The sequence below is a fragment of the Hyperolius riggenbachi genome, chromosome 1 (genome assembly GCF_040937935.1).
Source record: "Hyperolius riggenbachi isolate aHypRig1 chromosome 1, aHypRig1.pri, whole genome shotgun sequence".
In the NCBI taxonomy this organism is placed as follows: domain Eukaryota; kingdom Metazoa; phylum Chordata; class Amphibia; order Anura; family Hyperoliidae; genus Hyperolius; species Hyperolius riggenbachi.
Genome location: NC_090646.1, coordinates 346,723,575 through 346,744,385, shown reverse-complemented (window position 1 = coordinate 346,744,385; position 20,811 = coordinate 346,723,575). Strand labels below are relative to the sequence as shown.

The window sequence follows — 20,811 nt, the reverse complement described above, 5'->3', positions numbered from 1 at the left end:
ATAATATACCCCTCAATCATGGGAAAAAATTGGCATCAAGCCCATGCAGAGCTAGATTACCTTACAGAGAAGCCTGATGCTGCTTGTTGTTTTCAGGGCCCCTCCCGTTTCTTTTCCCCAGTTCTCCTCTTCAACTAGTTCCGTCTGTTGCAGAGGCTCTCACTTTTTCCCAGCAGCGACTGTTGGTTCAGAGATGTACGGTACGTGTGCGAGTTCCAAACCATGTGTTCAGCAAAAAGTGCTAGTCCACAAGTGCTTTCTTTCACTGCGCAGGTGCAGTTCAGAATATGCACATCTTTCGGTGGCTTTTAGCATCGTTCATCTTTTTACTCTTGCAGTTGAACATGGGAGCACGGCAGTAGGCAACACTGGAAGCAACCGGTTGCCTGAAAGGTTAGATTAACCTGACAGATGCAAGTTAAATTACGCGGAATACCTTGCATGTCTGATAAAAGTAAATGACTGTTACTTTCTGGATGACCCTCGTAGTTTTATAAACTCACATATGCTTGGTTCACGCATAAAAATTGTAAATCTCTACAATTTGCCCTGGAATACTTTCTCCTGAAAGACTAAACTGTTGTTGGACTGGAGAGAAAAGGCAGCACAACAAAGCATTTGAGTCAACCCCCCAATGTTTCTCTTTGGTTTAAGTGTATCTGCTGTATACACAGAGCAAGCGTCTCCCAATTTTTACTTGTGTAAAATGCCAGCATTCAGCCACAGTTCATGTCGCCTTCTGGTGCTGGCAATTCCACAATGTCTGATATTGGGCCCACATATTATTTAAAGACTCTGAAATCTCCAAAAAATCAGGTTTTTACTTTAAAAACCTCTAATATAATTGCCCCTCCTAAAACGCTGCATCCCCGCGGCTGAAAACTCAATTTATCATTCCCAACTCCCTGTGGCACATCGCAGACTCCTTCCGCATAGAGGCAGAGATTTGAGCTGCAGCTCTGCCTCTACACGCATCCATCAGCGTGGATCGCCGCCCCTCTCAGTGAAAGAAGACTGAGAGGGGTGGGAAGAGGCGGCGATCCACGCTGATGGAGGCAGAGCAACATCCCAAAGCATTGCCTCCACTGGCAGCAAAATCCACAACCAGGAAAGTCGTGGATTTTTGCCCAGGCAGTTCGGGGTGATTAAGTTCTCAGCCATAGGATGCAGCGTTTTAGGAGGAGCAATTATGTTAGAGGTTTTTAAAGTAAAAACCACTTTTTTTTTTGGGGGGGGGGGGGGCTTCAGAGTCTTTAATGGAAGTCTGTAAAAGTTCCTGGCTGTTGGCATACTTAGAGGAACTTCTGCCTAAACAAACATATGGTCATTAAGTTACATTAGTTTTGTTAATTAGAATAGATAGGTAATATAATCTCTTACTCACCCTGTTTTAAAAGAACAGGCAAATGTTTGTTTTTATGAGGGCAGCCATATTTTTGGTTGAAAGGAGGTGGCAGGGAGCATGAGACACAGTTCCAACTGTCCTGTGTGGTGATCACCCCTCCCAGTTGCTAGGAAACATGAATAACAGGAAATCCCATCATGCTTTGCACAGCATCAGGGGAAAAAAGCCCAGGCAGTTTTCTTTGATGGGTGGAGCTTAGCTAAAAATACAGCTAAAAATGATGCTTTGGTAAACAAAGTTCTGATGCTGTGAAACTGTTTAAGAAACACCAAGCCTTTTCAGTTCTGCTGAGTAGATTTTTAGTCCGGAGGTTCACTTTAACCTAGGTGACTGACTTTCCTAGAGATGGAAGCTCTGCAACTGCCATTTCTATTCCCACCAACTCCTCATTTGTATTAATCTTGTTTGTAAGAGCACAGCCACTCTTGAGTGGTCATTTTGTATTTCTTCTGTCTTGCAGGTGAATACTACACAAAGAACAAGCTCTGATGTTTTGCTGAATTCCCTGCCCTGTGATCTTCCAATTATGACAATTTTTTTTGTTTATGTACTTTTTGTTGTGTAATATCTAGTTGCCATTGGCTTGACACATAAGTACTATTGCTAAATGATGTACATGTGATTTATAGTTCTACTGACTGGGGCTGCTTCTTTCTAGAAAGGGATGTGTAGCATATGCCAAACCCTGGTGTCTGGGACACAATGTTCAGCGGGTTCATGCCTGTTGGAGAAATGTGGAGGCTTGGCCATGATGCTTGGTAAACACTCGTGTGGAGTAAATCCACAGATTGCTATTCTGATATTTCCCAGTTGTGTGCCTTTATTCCAGGTGTGTGATTTAGAGGATTGGCACTGCAGAGATCGGCAATCAATTGATGGCCTCCACATTTCTGTTTCTAGAACAGTTTTAATTTAATTCTACCTTTACTCTTCCACTGATCCTGTGGGCTTTCTGAGTTTTAATTTTTCAATGTCTATAAATATTATGGATTCATTTTGTACATGTTTGAAACTATTACAGAAGGCATGCAGTAATAAGGCTTGATTTTTTTTTTCCCTACTGTCGAGATTTTTTTTTTTTTTTTTTTTTTTTACGGTCAGATTATTGGACTAAAAAATTCATTGACACTGGATTATTTTGTCAGAACAGAAACCATGCCAATAAAGATTCCCCTTTTATTTGTTCTTGGTTCTTTCCTCAGAAGATAGAATTTGGTGCATTTTACATGTTTTCTCTAGATATTTGCGTCAGAATCCTCTCAATGGCTACATTAGTAAGAAAACTTTGGGTTAAAGTGAGTCTGTATTAAACCTGGTACAGTGCAACTAAAGGTAAGGCATAAGCCAGTTGCACAATGAGGCATTGTTGGCGTACATTTGAAATGGCCATGGCCAAATTTTTGGCACCGGGTGAAGCCAAAAGACTTCTCACCTTGCTTGCATTGCAGTGCGTATCCTGTAAGAAAAACAGGATTGCAGCAGAGAGATCGCTACCCACAGTGTGCTGACAGGCATCCATCAGTCCCAGGGAAGCCCACAGAAGCAGAAAAAGGGGAGCTGGCGGTGCAGAGCAGCTAGAAATCTCCCTGGCTTCATGGATGAGCCTGACACGTCCATACCAATATCCGCAAGTTTTAGCTGGACGAGCCAAGCTCGTCCATACCGCTGGGGAGAGTTATATGGAGGCTACCATATTTCCTTTTAAGCAATACCAGTTGCCTGGCTGCCCTGCTGGTCCTCTGCCTCTAATACTTTCAACCATAGACCCTGAACAAGCATGCAGTAGATCAGGGGTTTCTGACAATATTGTCGGAACTGACAAGATTAGCTGCATGCTTGTTTCTGGTGTAATTCAGTTCACTACTGCAGCCAAATAGATAAGCAGGGCTGCTAGACAACTAGTATTGTTTAACCTCCTTAGCGGTATGTCCGACACTGTCGGGCTTACCGCTCTGTGGCCCCAGGAGTCCCCATAATAAAATTATTGTTCCAAATGAGTGTAAATACTCCCCTGTTTGTAAATACTCCCCCTTTTACATGACAAATCTATTTATTTTCACAAACAGACCATCAGGGGGTGCTGTATGACTGATATTGTGGTGAAAGCCCTCCCACAAGAAACTCTTGAGTAGTACTCCTGGCAGTTTCCTGTCTGTGAACCTTATTGCATTGTGGGAAATAGCTGTTTACAGCTGTTTTCAACTGCCAAAATAGCATGCAGCAGCTACATCACTTGCCAACAGTAAAAATGTCACCATGTAATGTCAGAATGTAAATCAGAGATTTAAAAGATTTTACAATGGGCAAACACTGACTAAATCATTTATACATAATTATTGTAAAAATTAAGCACTTTTTTTATTACATTATTTTCACTGGAGTTCCTCTTTAAAGTACAACTGTAGCAAGGGTGCTATGGAGGCTGCTGCATTTATTTATTTCCTTTTAAGCAATACCAGTTTCCTAGTTATTCTGCTGACACTCTTCCTCTAATACATTTAGCCATAGACCCTGAACAAGCATAGGAAGATCAGGTGTATCTGACAAGATTAGCTGCATGCTCGTTTCTGGTGGTGTTCAGATACTACTGCAGCCAAATAGATCAGCAGGGCTGTCTGGCAACTGGTGTTTAAAGAGACACTGAAGCGAAAAAAAATAGGATATAATGAATTGGTTGTGTACTATGAATAATTTCTAGAAGATTAGCAGCAAAGAAAATATTTCATACTTTTATTTTCAGGTGTATATAGTGTTTTTTCTAACATTGCATGATTCTATAATATGTGCAGATTACACAACACTCAGCATTCAAAATTAATTCTTTCAGAGCAGTCTGTGAACTAATGACCTGTCCTCTGCTAGAGGAAAAGTAAATAGTTAACTAACAGTTGAGATAATAAAAGTCAGATAACAACCCTCTTCACGACTAACTTAGTCGGAGAGCTTAATGGCTTGTTTGCATAGAGATAACAACTGGAGTTTCTCAACTCTTCCTGTACTGGAAACAATTACACTGATGTATCCGATCGTAATGCTTTATTTCTTAGCTGTACTACACATACAAATCATAATATCATCATTTTTTTTTTTCGCTTCAGTGTCTTTAAGAGAAAATAAATATGGCACCCTCCATATTCTCACTACAGTTGTCCATTAAATTAAGATGTTACAGTGGATCTGAACTCTTGCACAGGACAGAAGGAAAACCTATAGAAATGAACACTGTATGTATTTAGAGTTTAGCCTAATTTCTTCATCTGTGACTAATCACAAGTTGTAATTTAATCTGTCAGCTGACTGCCACAGCAGAGTTAATTGGTAAATGTATGTTAACAATGAAAGCAGGAAGTAGACAAACTGCTGATTTATTGCAGGATTTGTATCAGCTGTAACAAAGAAATGGTTTTTCTTTAAAGCTCCGTCTACCCGAGGTGATCCGGCGGCTTGATTAGTCACCGGATCGCCTCTTCCGCGTACCCGCTCGCCTGCGCGTGTGTCGGATTCGATCCCCCGCTCGTCCCCGCCGGCACCGCTTATCTTCCGCCCGATTCCCTACCATTGGCCCCTAGTGGGGCACGAGCAGGGAATCGGCAGTGGCGAAATCTTTCCTGATTGATAAGTAACATTGCTGTTACATCGCTCCCTGTAGACGGAGCTTAAAGGTTCTTATATTGCAGCAGGGGTAGTCCAGATCTAATGGTCTAGGCAACTTGACTAAAGAATGAAGACTTCCATAACAATGAATGCGAGCTGAGCTGTCCAATGTGCTTCAGGATTGGGTAGTAATAGTCACCTTGGAGCAAGACAGTCCAGATTATTCTAGAAAAGTCCAATCACAGCCGTCTGCTGCTCTTCTCCAGTGTGGTCAGCAGGGTGCTGCTGCTTACTGCTTCCTATATCCACCAGCAAATCACAATCTACTCCTGCTCACATCACTTCGCTCTCTCTCCCCCAGCCTTTATGGCTACACACCATGCAATTTCCCATTAGATAGACGGGTCGAAGTGATTATTTCCGACAAGTCCGATCATTTTTCTGATTTTCCGATAACTTCTATACCAAAGCTATCGGAAATCAGATTGGACCGGTTTGGAAAGAATTGTTTCGACCGGTCTATCTAATGGGAAATTGCATGGTGTGTTCCAGGCATTCTATTTGCTTTGCTGCACTAGATAGGCCTGTGGGTGGAGACTAGAGGACTGGGTTTTCAGTCTTTCTGGAAGATGCACCCAACCACAGGCAGTGGGAAACTTCTAAGGCTCTGTTCACATCTAAAATTGCAAATGCAAGCAGTTTGCAATTTTGTGCATAATTTTTTTTTTTTTTTTGCTGCTTGCCTGCGCGCCACAATGTATGAAAGTCACTGAAAAGTTTCCCATTAGCGGATCTTCTCTTGCTGGGATTCTCATGCATTTTTTGGCACAGCTCATATGAATTGATAGGACTGAATCAGGAAAGGTGAGGTTCTCAAGTAGAACATTTCCCCCCCCCCCCCTCTTTCCCAATACATTCTGAGGCCTGGAACTCACTAGTTTTTTTTTTTTCTTGAGTGTTTAGGGAGTGCTTTCAATCGCTAGCTATTTCCATAAATGCTCTGCCTATGTAAACGAATGGGACCCATTCCACTAGAGTGATTGTGATTTAAGGAAATCACAATCGCAGGATATGCAGATTTTTGCGAGGGTTTCCATTCTAAAGGATTGTATTTGAGCAGGGAAAATAATTTGCAAAACGCTATCACAAATCGCTAGCATTTTGTGCTTTCTAGTGGGTTCCAGGCCTAAATGTTGAGCAGAAAAATTTGGTACAGTGTGGAGGGGTGCCTGCCTGTTGATAGTCTACAAAATTGTACATGATCTTTATAATATCCTATTTGGACTATTATTATATACTAACAGTAGTGTCCTGAGTGAGAAAAGGTTGGTGCAAGATGTTGTTGAGCTAGAGGTGATAGGAGCTGGTTAGAGCGTGAATGTGAGGAATAAATGAGGGAGGAGATCAGTTTTGTACCTGACACTGATCCCCTTCGGTACCATGCTTGCACCATGGAATTCTGTAATTATGCTGGCACATGTTATGAAATGCTTCTACAGTAGGTATAGAAATGAATCTCCCTCTACACAAATAGTTCCATTTTATTACTTTGCAGTTGGAAATAAAGACACACCCAGAGAACAAATTTTCTATTTACTCTATGCAAACTAGAACCGCCAAGTAAAAGATCCAAAAAAGTTTAAAAAAATAAGCAGAATCACTGAGATGATTAAAGGATTCACCCCTCCTAAAACACACTTAAAGGGAACCTGACGTATCTTTAAATAAAAAGAGAACCTCAAGTGAGAGGGATATGGGCACTGCCATATTTATTTCCTTTTAAACAATGCACATTGCCTGGCTGTCCTGCTGAGCCTCTACCTCTAATACTCCTTAAAGAGTAACTGTCAGGCTGAAAAGCTAATTTAAGCCTCTATTCTCCTGTGTTAAACAGTTTAGAAGGAAGTCAAAAAGGCAATACTGAAGTTAAAAATCTCTCTTAGGCCCAGTGCACACCAAAACCGCTAGCAGATCCGCAATACGCTAGCGGTTTTGGGAGCTGATTTCAGAGCGATTCTAGGTATGTTTAGAGAGGTTTTCTAAACATCCCTAGCGGTTTTGTGTAGCAGATTACACATATTGTTACAGTAAAAGCTGTTACAGAACAGCTACTGTAACAAAAATGCCTGGCAAACCGCTCTGAACTAGCGTTTTCAGAACGGTTTGCGGTTTTCCTATACTTTACATTGAGGACGAAATGCTTCCGAAAAACCGCAAACGCGCAGCAGGAGGCGTGTTTGCGGCTTGGCAAAAAACGCAAACCGCCGGTGTGCACCATCCAATTGCAATACATTAGACAAGCGCTTTTAGAGGCGGATGCGGCCGGCGGATTGCTCCAAAAACCGCTCTGTGTGCACTGGGCCTTACTGTGATGTGTGCTGACAGCAAGGCTCTGTATTCCCAAGCCCATAAAAAGGACGAGAGGACGCATACCATACAGCAAAGCATTCTGGGCCCCTCCCCTCGGCTGCTAGTGAGAAGTAGACTCAAGTTACAACAGCATGTCCAGCTAACAGCACTGATAAATCTCCAGGCAGAGTACACTGCAGGAGTCAGCTATTGTTCCTAGCCACATGGCTAATTAATATTCACTGCACAGTACTGTTATTCAGTACGAGCTTTTCTGTGAGTGGAATCGTCAGGAAGCAGGCAGGACATGAGGACACATTTGGCTTCATAGGAGACAGACAAACATGGAACCTGCCATGAGCATCATTCTCTGCAAATACTATATAAAAAATTATGTGAAGTACAAACGTGGACAGTGAAATGCATATGTAATGTAAGTACAGCCAATATTTAGCTACTGATATGTGTTTTTTTTCCTCGAAGACCTTATACCTAACAGCTCCTCTTTAAGGTGGCCACACACACACCATACGTTTTGTTTTAAATCCCTTTTCAATTCAAGAATTGCAAGCTGTTTTTCTGACTGATTGTAACATTGCAAAAATCTGACCAATGCACCACACACGTCAGTTTTTCCCCATATATGACAAAAAAAAAATGAAAACTTATTGAATAAAATGGGAAATTAGATCAAATTTCTTAAGCAAATGAAAAAACTTTAGATTTTTTTTTCAGAAGACCTGGTCCTTTTATTGTATGGTATGTGGCTGCCTTTTGCAATTGAACTCTGAACAAGCATGAAGATTAATTGATTCTTACAAAAATCTGACTAGATAACCACATGTTTGTTTCAGGTGTGATTCAGATACTACTGCACCTAATGAGATCAACAGGACTGCCAGGTAACTGATATTGTTAAAAAGGAAATATGGCAGCCTCTGTGTACCTCTCACTTCAGGTTTTCTTTAGGGCCCGTTACCACTACACGTGTTTCTATGTGGAAACTGCAACCAATTTGTGTCAATGGAGCAGTTTCCATTTATGTGAAATGACTGATACAATCCAGCAATGCTGGGGAATTTACTGATAGTGTGCTGCAGTTTTCCACAGCACGCATCCAATCCCCCAAAGCCGCTGACGGGAAGCCACATGAAGCCACATCCGGTTGTACGGATGACAACAGGTAGAACCCACTGGGGGCTACGAGGTGATTCAGTGATTGCTTTGCATCCAAAATGCCAATGGAAACGGGCACTTAAACTCAGGAGTAAATAATCCCATTCTCCAGTGCACACCAAAAAGCTCTAGCGTAATCGCAAACGTTTAGCACTTTTTGAAGTGAATTTCTAGGCATATGAAGGCCGGCACCATCCAGTATTCAAAGCTCAAATTTATAAAGCAGACATCATGATACAATGAACGACGGTTCGGGGGACAGTCCTGACAAGAGCTTGAGAAAGGAGGACTGTCCTCCGAAACGTAGTTCATTGTGTCATGTTGTCTGCTTTATAAATTTGAGCTATAAATACTGGCTGGTGCCGGTCTTCATCTTCTAATTGATTTACTGGGCCTGGAATGCTGCCGGACCTTTGACCAGGCACATCACCTTCATCTGGGCAGTGCTGTCCACCACACAGTTACATGTATAATACTCAATAGCTCATCGAAAATTACCACAGTAGGTACCATATGTTTGTTTTTCATTGCGCCACTGGAGTGGAATTTGCTGACTGAGCTATAGGGCTTACAGTCTGTGAAGGAGGGTATTAGGCGTTGCCTATCATTATACACAGCTATGCTTCCACCCCTTCCATAAGTTCTTGAAAAATTTGACTTTTGGCTAAAGTAATGCTATGTTCCTTCTTATCAACTGCCTCTCTCCCACCCCATTCACTCCCCTTAAAGTAAACCTGACATCGGGGAAGGGGGTAAAGTAGATTTTCACTTGCTTGGTGCTTTTTCTAGCCCATAATGGTATTTAATATGCCCAGTGGGAGTGTAACTGAGGAGGTATGCGGTCAGGACAGCGCATGCATCATAGTACATGACCCAGCCATGTTCTGGTCTTAGGGGTGACAAGTGACAGAAAAACGGAGAGGAGACAGAGGACACTGAGAGACCTAAAAAAATTATGGTGGGGGCTGAAAGAAGCCCCAGGTAAGTAGAAGTAAACTTGTTTTTTGTACCGGCTCAGGTGTACCTAAATTTTTTTCTTGCCATGGGCTGAAGGGTTCAGATGTGTGTGTGCCTGCATACACGTGTGCTTTGGCAGAATAGTGGTACTTTTATAAACACCCTACTTGCACTAAAGGTGCACAAATAGTTTATAATCATTCAGGGCCGGATTTCTGGAAAGGCCACAAAGGCCTGGGCCTTGGGTGGCTGCAGCCTAAGGGTAAGCACCTAGATATGAGATAGCGTTTGCTACATAAGAAAGAGTAGGCAGCACATGAAACAGGAAGCTGATATCCAAGGGAGCTATATATGAAAGAGATGAGCAACAGTACATGTATGTTACACATGGAAGAGGGGGATGCAATCGAAAGGGAAGCCTGAACACACTTGGACTAGGGGTTGAAAAAGTACAAATGCAGTCTTTTAAACATTCATTTTGCATGTAGTGATAAAGAGGATATGGGAGGATCATTATGGGGGAATGAGTAATGGACAGCACACAGACTTAGTGGATCCAGTATGAACATACCTCTGTGCTTTAACTTGGATAGGTCAAGTGTCCTTTAAAGGGGAACTGAAGAGAGAGGTATATGGAGGCTGTCATGTTTATTTCCTTTTAGACAATACCAGTTGCCTGGCAGCCCTGCTGATCCTCTGCCTCTAATACTATTAGCCATAGCCCCTGAACAAGCATGCAGCAGATCGGGTGTTTCAGTGGTTCAGACTTATAAGTCTGATCTGACAAGACTAGCTGCATGCTTGTTTCTGGTTTTAATCAGATACTACTGCAGAGAAATAGACCAGCAGGGCTGCCAGGCAACTGGTATTGATTAAAAGGAAATAAACATGATAGCCTCCATATACCTCTCTCTTCAGTTCCCCTTTAACAGCCCACACGGGTTTCACTTCAAATGGAGCTGAGTGTTCTGTGTTGCATTGGTGAAAAGTACTTTTGTATCAGGGGTGTCTAGGGCCTTCCAATTCTCTCAACTTATAATTAACTTCAATCACTTTCAATTTTGGGTGACATTCTCCCAGAAGGATTGTGGCTTCCACAGGTAAGTTATAGCAGACTGCAATCTGGGCTTTATGTTTCTGTGTCAGCAATGCAGTCCGCCTGGGTCTCCTGCCAAGAGTGTTCCTTTTCATTCAGATGGTGACACTGTTGTACCCTGTGCCTGCAAGTCTGAATTGATTTGTCACTTTACCGATACTCGGTCCCAACACTCTGGCGCCACTGCAGCCCACTTGCTCGGCTGTCCTAATGATTTTTTTTTATTCCTGATCCTGTGATCACAGCTCAAAAAAAAAAAGGGGTCTCTGGTCCTTAAAGGGCTAGAGATGGCAGGTAAGGAAAGGGTTAAATAGAAAAAATACAAATATTTTGGGGATATTTTAAAAACATCCGGAGAAATGTCAGGAAAAAATGCTAAAAATACATCCCAGGACATTGTAAATCACAGGTGTCTAACTCTAGTCCTTGAGGGTGGTCATATTTATGCCAGTGTTTAGGATGGACTGAGAAATGGAGGAATGTGTTCTGCTTCATGAACCACACCTTTCCTGATTCACTCCCATCAAATAATTTGAGCTGTGCCAAAAATGTGTGAGGACGCCCTGGAGTTCATCTTCTGTGCTGTAACTGTATTCGCTCAGCAGCATTGCCTGCTATTGTAGCAGCATTTCCTGCTGGACCATTGCAGATGGTTGGGAATCTAGCTTACTAAAATTACCACACAGTCCTCCCTGGCCTCACACTGTACATGCATGCAGCCAGTCTGCATAAGGCCTTTCTCAAGTTGCCAAATGGTGTGATTTGAACTAATGTGGAGAGAAGCACCTTAAAGCGGAACTGAAGATTTAAAAAAAATACAGTTTTACATGGGGTTTCTGCCAGCCTCCCCACCACAGCCGCCCTGTGCCCATGCCAATTCAAAACCATCCTCCGTTCCCCGCCGCAGCTCACTTTTCTTCATGACGACGTCCACTGTACCTGCACAGCCCTGGCCACGTGCATCCTCGTACGCGCTCCCGTGGCCAGGAGCGTCCTGAGCAGTACTATACAATGAGGACACGTGCACAGGTGTAGTACACAGCAACGGCCAGAAGTGAAAATGAGCCGTGGCGGGGGGACAGAGCATAGTTTGGTAACTTAGCAGAAGCTCCAGCTAAGTGAAACTTTTTTTTTTTAAATCTTCAGTTCCACTTTAAGGGCTGGCCTACACGGGCATATAATGTGTTCTCCAAATCTAAAATAACATCATCTGCAGATAACCCAATCAAGTCAGCACATGACCTGACGGAAAGTAGTAGTAGAGGAACAAAACTTAGGGGCTAGGGCTTCATTGGCAATAGCAGATAAAAAGGGCGACAGCAGACAGCCCTGGCGTGTGCCCTGTTGTAGGTTAAAGTACCGTGAGACCCGTCCATTGACACAAATTCTTGCCCTTGGATTCCTATACTGCTACACAGTGCAAAAGAACGCGTACAAGGCCACCCAGGGAGCTGCCCTGGGGAATTCCGATCACTGCCTAATTCAACTGATCCCCACCTACCGCAGGCTCCTGGAAACCACCAAGCCTATCATCAGGACTGTCAAAAAGTGGACAGAGGACGCAAAGCTGGAGCTGCAGGCATGCTTGGATTGCACGGACTGGTCGGCCCTGCAGGCACCCACCTTGGCGGAATGGACAGAGAATATGACCTCCTATATCAGCTACTGCGAAGAGTCGTGCATCCCAACTAAGACCTTCAAGTTCTTCCCTAACAATAAGCCCTGGTTCACCAGTAAACTGCATCGACTCCGGAAACTCGAGGAAGAGGCGCACAAGTCCGGCACCCCAGCTGAGTTCAGGGAGGCCAGAAATACCCTGAACCGGGAACTAAAAGCTGCAAGGAGGGCCTACTCCGACAAGCTGAAGCTCAGTCTCCAATCAAACAACTCCCGGGAGGTCTGGAAAGGTCTTAGGGCAGTTACCAACTTCAAATCCGCCCACCAACAGGCGATCCCTAGCATACAACTAGCCGAGGAACTCAATGAGTTTTATTGTAGGTTCGAGCACCTCACCACACCGAAGGATATCCCCCCCCCTCCACCCATCCCACGGGGGCATGACGATGCCTCAGCGTCTATTAAAGTCCAGGAAGAGTATGTACTGCGTCAACTCCGCAAACTCAACCGCAGGAAGGCTGCAGGCCCGGACGGCGTGTCATCAATGTGTCTAAAAACCTGTGCAGTCCAGCTAGCTCCCATCCTTACCTCCATCTACAATCGGTCCCTAGCTGAAGGCGAGGTTCCCCCTTGCTTCAAAAGGTCCACAATTATCCCAGTCCCCAAGAAAACAGGAAACACTGAACACAACAACTTTAGACCCGTAGCCCTCACTCCCATCATCATGAAGGTCCTTGAGCGACTAGTTCTTGCTGTCCTGAAGAGCTCCACTGATGCCCTCCTCGATCCTCATCAATTCGCGTATAGGGCGAACAGGTCAGTTGAGGATGCCATCAATGTCAGCCTGGCGTACATCACAGAGCATCTCGACAGACCTGGCTCCTATGCCAGAATCCTGCTCTTGGACTTTAGCTCGGCCTTCAACACCATTCGCCCGGACATTCTGCTCAACAACCTGGCGCAACTTGAGGTCGACCCATCCCTCTGCAGGTGGGTCGGGGACTTTCTCACGAACAGAACACAACACAACAAGTCAAGCTCGGTAACTGCTCCTCCAGCGTGAGAACCACCAACATAGGGGCGCCGCAGGGGTGTGTACTGTCCCCACTTCTGTTCTCCCTTTACACCAACAATTGCACCTCAACTGCTGACTCCGTTAAGATCATCAAATTCGCGGATGACACAACCATCATCGGTCTCATCAGCAGCAACAAAGAGCAGGCCTACCGCAGTGAGATTGAGAGGATCTGCAACTGGTGCAAGGAGAACAATCTCGTCCTCAATGCATCCAAGACTGTCGAACTAATTGTAGACTTCAGAAAACTCCCTCCCACCAGTTCTCATTGAGGAGACTGAAGTCTCCAGGGCTCCAAGTGTTCGGTTCCTGGGCACCACCATCACCAGTGACCTAAGATGGGGGCAAAATACCACCAGAATCCAGAAAAATGCCCAGCGGAGGCTATTTTTCCTACGCCAGGTGAAGAAATTTGGCATCCCACATGTTCTGCTCACCAGTTTCTACTCCGCAACAGTCGAGTCTATCCTCTGCTCCTCCATCATTGTCTGGTATACGGGGGCCAACGCTAGAGACAAGTACAAACTTCAGAGAGTAATTAGCGCTGCGGAAAAGATCATTGGCACGACCCTGCCCCCTCTCGATCTCCTCCACGCTGCCAGAATGATGAAAAGAGCCAGCAGGATCTCCCAAGACCTCTCCCACCCGGGAAGCCACTTCTTTGAGCCCCTCCAATCGGGCTACTGCTTCAGAGTAGTCCGCTCCAGAACCACGAGGCGTAGAAACACCTTTTTTCCCCAGGCAGTCCTAATCCTGAACACTCCCCCCGAACACTCCACCCACCTGGTCCCCTCAAGCTTAGCCCATGCACAACGCAGTTCTCCAGTCGCCAACACTGACTCTAGGCCCCGCCTGTAACTATGCACCAATGTTATGCTGATATACCTGTTAATGCATGTATTTATGTATGTATGTCTTATTTCTTTTTGCTCTCCGCCATTGCCATGTGTACCACAACCAATTCCGGGGGCGCCAACAGCGCACTCGGCGAATAAAAAGCGATTCTGATTCTATACAAAAACTTTCACTCAGCCGAGAAATTTAGGGCCAAAACCAAACCCCTCTAGACATGACAGGAGAAAAGTCTATTGAATCAAAGGCTTTCATGGTGTCAAGGGACATTAAAGCCCTATCCACAACTATGTTATGCTGGATCTGAGAGTGAATAAGCGCACAACATATATCGCATGAGGTGCTTTTACCCGGCATAAGGCCCGATTGGTTGGGGTGAATGATATCCAGAATGACCATATATTTTAAATGTTACAGTTTTTCATGATCGTGGTCCTTTAACCACTTCCCGACCGCCCACTACACAGGGGCGGCGGGGAAGTGGAGCCCTTCAGGACGGCCTCACCCACAGAGGCGGCGGTCCATTTAAGGGCATGGGCGGAGCGATCGCGTCATCCGTGACGCGATCCTCCGCCGGCGCCTGTCACCGCTCGCTCGCCGCAACATCCCGCCGGCTATACGGAAGCGCCGTCGGGATGTTAACCCCGCGATCGCCGCATACAAAGTGTATAATACACTTTGTAATGTTTACAAAGTGTATTATACAGGCTGCCTCCTGCCCTGGTGGTCCCAGTGTCCGAGGGACCACCAGGGCAGGCTGCAGCCACCCTAGTCTGCACCCAAGCACACTGATTTCTCCCCCCCCTGCCCCAGATCGCCCACAGCACCCATCAGACCCCCCCCTGCCCACCCCCCAGACCCCTGTTTGCACCCAATCACCCCCCTAATCACCCATCAATCACTCCCTGTCACTATCTGTCAACGCTATTTTTTTTTTATCCCCCCCCCTGCTCCCTGCCCCCTCCTGATCACCCCCCCACCCCTCAGATTCTCCCCAGACCCCCCCCCCCCCAGACCACCACCCCCCTGTTTACTGTATGCATCTATCCCCCTGATCACCTGTCAATCACCTGTCAATCACCCGTCAATCACCCGTCAATCACCCCCTGTCACTGCCACCCATCAATCAGCCCCTAACCTGCCCCTTGCGGGCAATCTGATCACCCCCCCACACCAATAGATCGCCCACAGATCCGACATCAGATCACCTCCCAAATCCATTGTTTACATCTATTCTCTCCTCTAAACACCCACTAATTACCCATCAATCACCCATCAATCACCCCCTATCACCACCTGTCACTTTTACCTATCAGATCAGACCCTAATCTGCCCCTTGCGGGCACCCAATCACCCGCCCACACGCTCAGATTGCCCTCTGACCCCCCCTTATCAATTCACCAGTGCATTAATTACATCTGTTCTTCCCTGTAATAACCCACTGATCACCTGTCAATCACCTGCCAATCACCTATCACCCATCAATCACCCCCTGTCACTGCCACCCATCAATCAGCCCCTAACCTGCCCCTTGCGGGCAATCTGATCACCCACCCACACCATTAGATCGCCCGCAAACCCGCCGTCAGATTACCTCCCAAATGTATCGTTTACATCTGTTATCTTCTCTAAACACCCACTAATTACCCATCAATCACCCATCAATCACCCCCTATCACCACCTGTCACTGTTACCTATCAGATCAGACCCTAATCTGCCCCTTGCGGGCACCCAATCACCCGCCCACACGCTCAGATTGCCCTCAGACCCCCCCCCCCCCCCCCCTTTATTAATTCGCCAGTGCATTAATTACATCTGTCCTTCCCTGTAATAACCCACTGATCACCTGTCAATCACCTGCCAATCACCTATCACCCATCAATCACCCCCTGTCACCCCCTGTCACTGCCACCCATCAATCAGCCCCTAACCTGCCCCTTGCGGGCAATCTGATCACCCACCCACACCAATAGATCGCCTGCAGATCCGACATCAGATCACCACCCAAGCGCAGTGTTTCCATCTATTCTCTCCTCTAAACACCCACTAATTACCCATCAATCACCCATCAATCACTCCCTATCACCACCTGTCACTGTTACCTATCAGATCAGACCCTAATCTGCCCCTTGCGGGCACCCAATCGCCCGCCTACACGCTCAGATTGCCCTCAGATCCCCCCTTATCAATTCGCCAGTGCAATATTTACATCTGTTCTCCCCTGTAATAACCCACTGATTACCTGTCAATCACCTATCAATCACCCATCAATCACCCCCTGTCACTGCCACCCATCAATCACCCCCTGTCACTGCCACCCATCAATCACCCGCTGTCACTGCCACCCATCAATCAGCCCCTAACCTGCCCCTTGCGGGCAAACTGATCACCCACCCACACCAATAGATCGCCCGCAGATCCGACATCAGATCACCACCCAAGCGCAGTGTTTCCATCTATTCTCTACCCTAAACACCCACTAATTACCCATCAATCACCCCCTGTCACTGCTACCTATCAGATTAGACCCCTATCTGCCCCTAGGGCACTCAATCACCCGCCCACACCCTCAGAATGCCCTCAGACCCCAGCCCTGATCACCTCGCCAGTGCATTGCTTGCATCTATTCCCCCCTCTAATCACACCTTGAGACACCCATCAATCACCTCCTGTCACCCCCTAGCACACCTACCCATCAGATCAGGCCCCAATTTGCCCCGTGTGGGCTCCTGATCACTCGGCCAAACCCTCAGACCCCCTTCCGATCACCTCCCCAGTGCATGGATTGCATCTATTTTCCCCTCTAACCACCCCCTGAGACACCCATCAATCACCTCCTGTCACCCCCCTAGCACTCCTATCCATCAGATCAGGCCCAATACAACCTGTCATCTAAAAGGCCACCCTGCTTATGACCGGTTCCACAAAATTCGCCCCCTCATAGACCACCTGTCATCAAAATTTGCAGATGCTTATACCCCTGAACAGTCATTTTGAGACATTTGGTTTCCAGACTACTCACGGTTTTGGGCCTGTAAAATGCCAGGGCGGTATAGGAACCCCACAAGTGACCCCATTTTAGAAAAAAAAGACACCCCAAGGTATTATGTTAGGTGTATGACGAGTTCATAGAAGATTTTATTTTTTGTCAAAAGTTAGCGGAAATTAATTTTTATTGTTTTTTTTTCACAAAGTGTCATTTTTCACTAACTTGTGACAAAAAATAAAATCTTCTATGAACTCGCCATATACCTAACGGAATACCTTGGGGTGTCTTCTTTCTAAAATGGGGTCACTTGTGGGGTTCCTATACTGCCCTGGCATTTTAGGGGCCCTAAACCGCAAGGAGTAGTCTAGAAAACAAATGCTTCAAAATGACCTGTGAATAGGACGTTGGGCCCCTTAGCGCACCTAGGCTGCAAAAAAGTGTCACACATGTGGTACCGCCATACTCAGGAAAAGTAGTATAATGTGTTTTGGGGTGTATTTTTACACATACCCATGCTGGGTGGGAGAAATTTCTATGTAAATGGACAATTGTGTGTAAAAAAATCAAACAATTGTCATTTACAGAGATATTTCTCCCACTTAGCATGGGTATGTGTAAAAATACACCCCAAAACGCATTATACTACTTCTCCTGAGTACAGCGGTACCACATGTGTGGCACTTTTTTACACCCTAAGTACGCTAAGGGGCCCAAAGTCCAATGAGTACCTTTAGGATTTCACAGGTCATTTTGCGACATTTGGTTTCAAGACTACTCCTCACGGTTTAGGGCCCCTAAAATGCCAGGGCAGTATAGGAACCCCACAAATGACCCCATTCTAGAAAGAAGACCCCCAAAGGTATTCCGTACGGAGTATGGTGAGTTCATAGAAGATTTTATTTTTTGTCACAAGTTAGCGGAAAATGACACTTTGTGAAAAAAAACTATTAAAATCAATTTCCGCTAACTTGTGACAAAAAAATAAAAACTTCTATGAACTCACCATACTCCTAACGGAATACCTTGGGGTGTCTTCTTTCTAAAATGGGGTCATTAGTGGGGTTCCTATACTGCCCTGGCATTTTAGGGGCCCTAAACCGTGAGGAGTAGTCTTGAAACAAAAATGACCTGTGAAATCCTAAAGGTACTCATTGGACTTTGGGCCCCTTAGTGCAGTTAGGGTGCAAAAAAGTGCCACACATGTGGTATCGCCGTACTCGGGAGAAGTAGTACAATGTGTTTTGGGGTGTATTTTTACACATACCCATGCTGGGTGGGAGAAATACCTCTGTAAATGACAATCTTTTGATTTTTTTACACACAATTGTCCATTTACAGAGGTATTTCTCCCACCCAGCATGGGTATGTGTAAAAATACACCCCAAAACACATTGTACTACTTCTCCCGAGTATGGCGATACCACATGTGTGGCACTTTTTTGCACCCTAACTGCGCTAAAGGGCCCAAAGTCCAATGAGTACCTTTAGGATTTCACAGGTCATTTTGAGAAATTTCGTTTCAAGACTACTCCTCACGGTTTAGGGCCCCTAAAATGCCAGGGCAGTATAGGAACCCCACAAATGACCCCATTTTAGAAAGAAGACACCCCAAGGTATTCCGTTAGGAGTATGGTGAGTTCATAGAAGATTTTATTTTTTGTCAAAAGTTAGCGGAAATTGATTTTAATTGTGTTTTTTCACAAAGTGTCATTTTCCGCTAACTTGTGACAAAAAATAAAATCTTCTATGAACTCGCCATACTCCTAACGGAATACCTTGGGGTGTCTTCTTTCTAAAATGGGGTCATTTGTGGGGTTCCTATACTGCCCTGGCATTTTAGGGGCCCTAAACCGTGAGGAGTAGTCTTGAAACGAAATTTCTCAAAATGACCTGTGAAATCCTAAAGGTACTCATTGGACTTTGGGCCCTTTAGCGCAGTTAGGGTGCAAAAAAGTGCCACACATGTGGTATCGCCGTACTCAGGAGAAGTAGTATAATGTGTTTTGTGGTGTATTTTTACACATACCCATGCTGAGTGGGAGAAATATCTCTGTAAATGGACAATTGTGTGTAAAAAAAATTAACAAATTGTCATTTACAGAGATATTTCTCCCACCCAGCATGGGTATGTGTAAAAATACACCCCAAAACACATTACACTACTTCTCCTGAGTACGGCAATACCACATGTGTGGCACTTTTTTGCAGCCTAACTGCGCTAAGGGGTCCAAAGTCCAATGAGCACCTTTAGGCTTTACAGGGGTGCTTACAATTTAGCACCCCCCAAAATGTCAGGACAGTAAACACACCCCACAAATGACCCCATTTTGGAAAGTAGACCCTTCAAGGTATTCAGAGAGGGGTATGGTGAGTCTGTGGCAGATTTCATTTTTTTTTGGTGCAAGTTAGAAGAAATGGAAACTTTTTTTTTTTTTTTTTTTTCCTCACAAAGTGTCATTTTCCGCTTACTTGTGACAAAAAATAATATCTTCTATGAACTCATTATGCCTCTCAGTGAATACTTTGGGATGTCTTCTTTCCAAAATGGGGTCATTTGGGGGGTATTTATACTATCCTGGAATTCTAGCCCCTCATGAAACATGACAGGGGGTCAGAAAAGTCATAGATGCTTGAAAATGGGAAAATTCACTTTTTGCACCATAGTTTGTAAACTCTATAACTTTTACCCAAACCAATAAATATACGCTAAATGGGTTTTTTTTTATCAAAACCATGTTTGTCCACATTTTTCGCGCTGCATGTATACAGAAATTTTACTTTATTTGAAAACTGTCAGCACAGAAAGTTAAAAAAATCATTTTTTTGCCAAAATTCATGTCTTTTTTGCTGAATATAATAAAAAGTAAAAATCGCAGGAGCAATTAAATAGCACCAAAAGAAAGCTTTATTAGTGACAAGAAAAGGAGCCAAAATTCATTTAGGTGGTAGGTTGTATGAGCGAGCAATAAACCGTGAAAGCTGCAGTGGTCTGAATGGAAAAAAAGTGGCCGGTCCTTAAGGGGTAGAAAGCCCTAGGTCCTCAAGTGGTTAAATAATTCTAGCTGGCTGCAAACGGAAATGAAAAATGACTCTTGATTACAAAATAACTCCGTATCACTGCTAAATCGCTTCTCAATCACTGTACAAATGACAATTGCAATACAAATTGCTAACACTAAATTCAAAATCGTGATTTGCAATTTCTAGTGGGCCCCAGCCCTTATACTTTGCCCTTATGTTTGCTCATGGAAACAGGGATCTGATTGGTTGACGTTACTGACAAATCAGAATTTTGCTGGAAAATGAAATTTTACTAAGTTTGCAGTCATTTCCACAGGCAAGCTGATCACAGGCTCATTGAAGATCTCAATACACTATTCTTCATTCAGCTGGCTCTGTTTTCCAAATTTTCTGGCTAAGTCATAAATATTATAACAGCTGCATCCCACTGTTGTAATATTACTAGGTCAATATTTTTATGTAATGTTTTCAACAGTGGGAAAGGCAGAAAGCAAAATAAGCATTCTAAAAAGGACAACATGAGGGAAATAACAAGTGGAAAATGAAGAATTCCATTAGCTCGCTTCAGGAAATACATGTTGAGTATAACATTATAAGAACCCTCTCATACATGCCTTGGAGAGTGATGTACACTGCTCAGCACAACAGGTGTACAGTACTGCTTGGCCCCCTTGAATGT

The 20,811-nt window shown here is 44.6% G+C and overlaps 1 protein-coding gene across 3 annotated transcripts in view; it reads left to right on the top strand.

The window, feature by feature from the left end:
- BSG (basigin (Ok blood group)) overlaps positions 1-2,584 on the top strand; it is a 56,129-nt gene extending 53,545 nt beyond the window's left edge. For all 3 annotated transcript variants that reach the window (XM_068234062.1, XM_068234061.1, XM_068234060.1), the window contains one exon: positions 1,866-2,584. The gene's annotated coding sequence lies outside the window, so the exon portion shown is untranslated. The remainder of the gene's footprint in view (positions 1-1,865) is intronic.
- Positions 2,585-20,811: the final 18,227 nt, after the last annotated feature.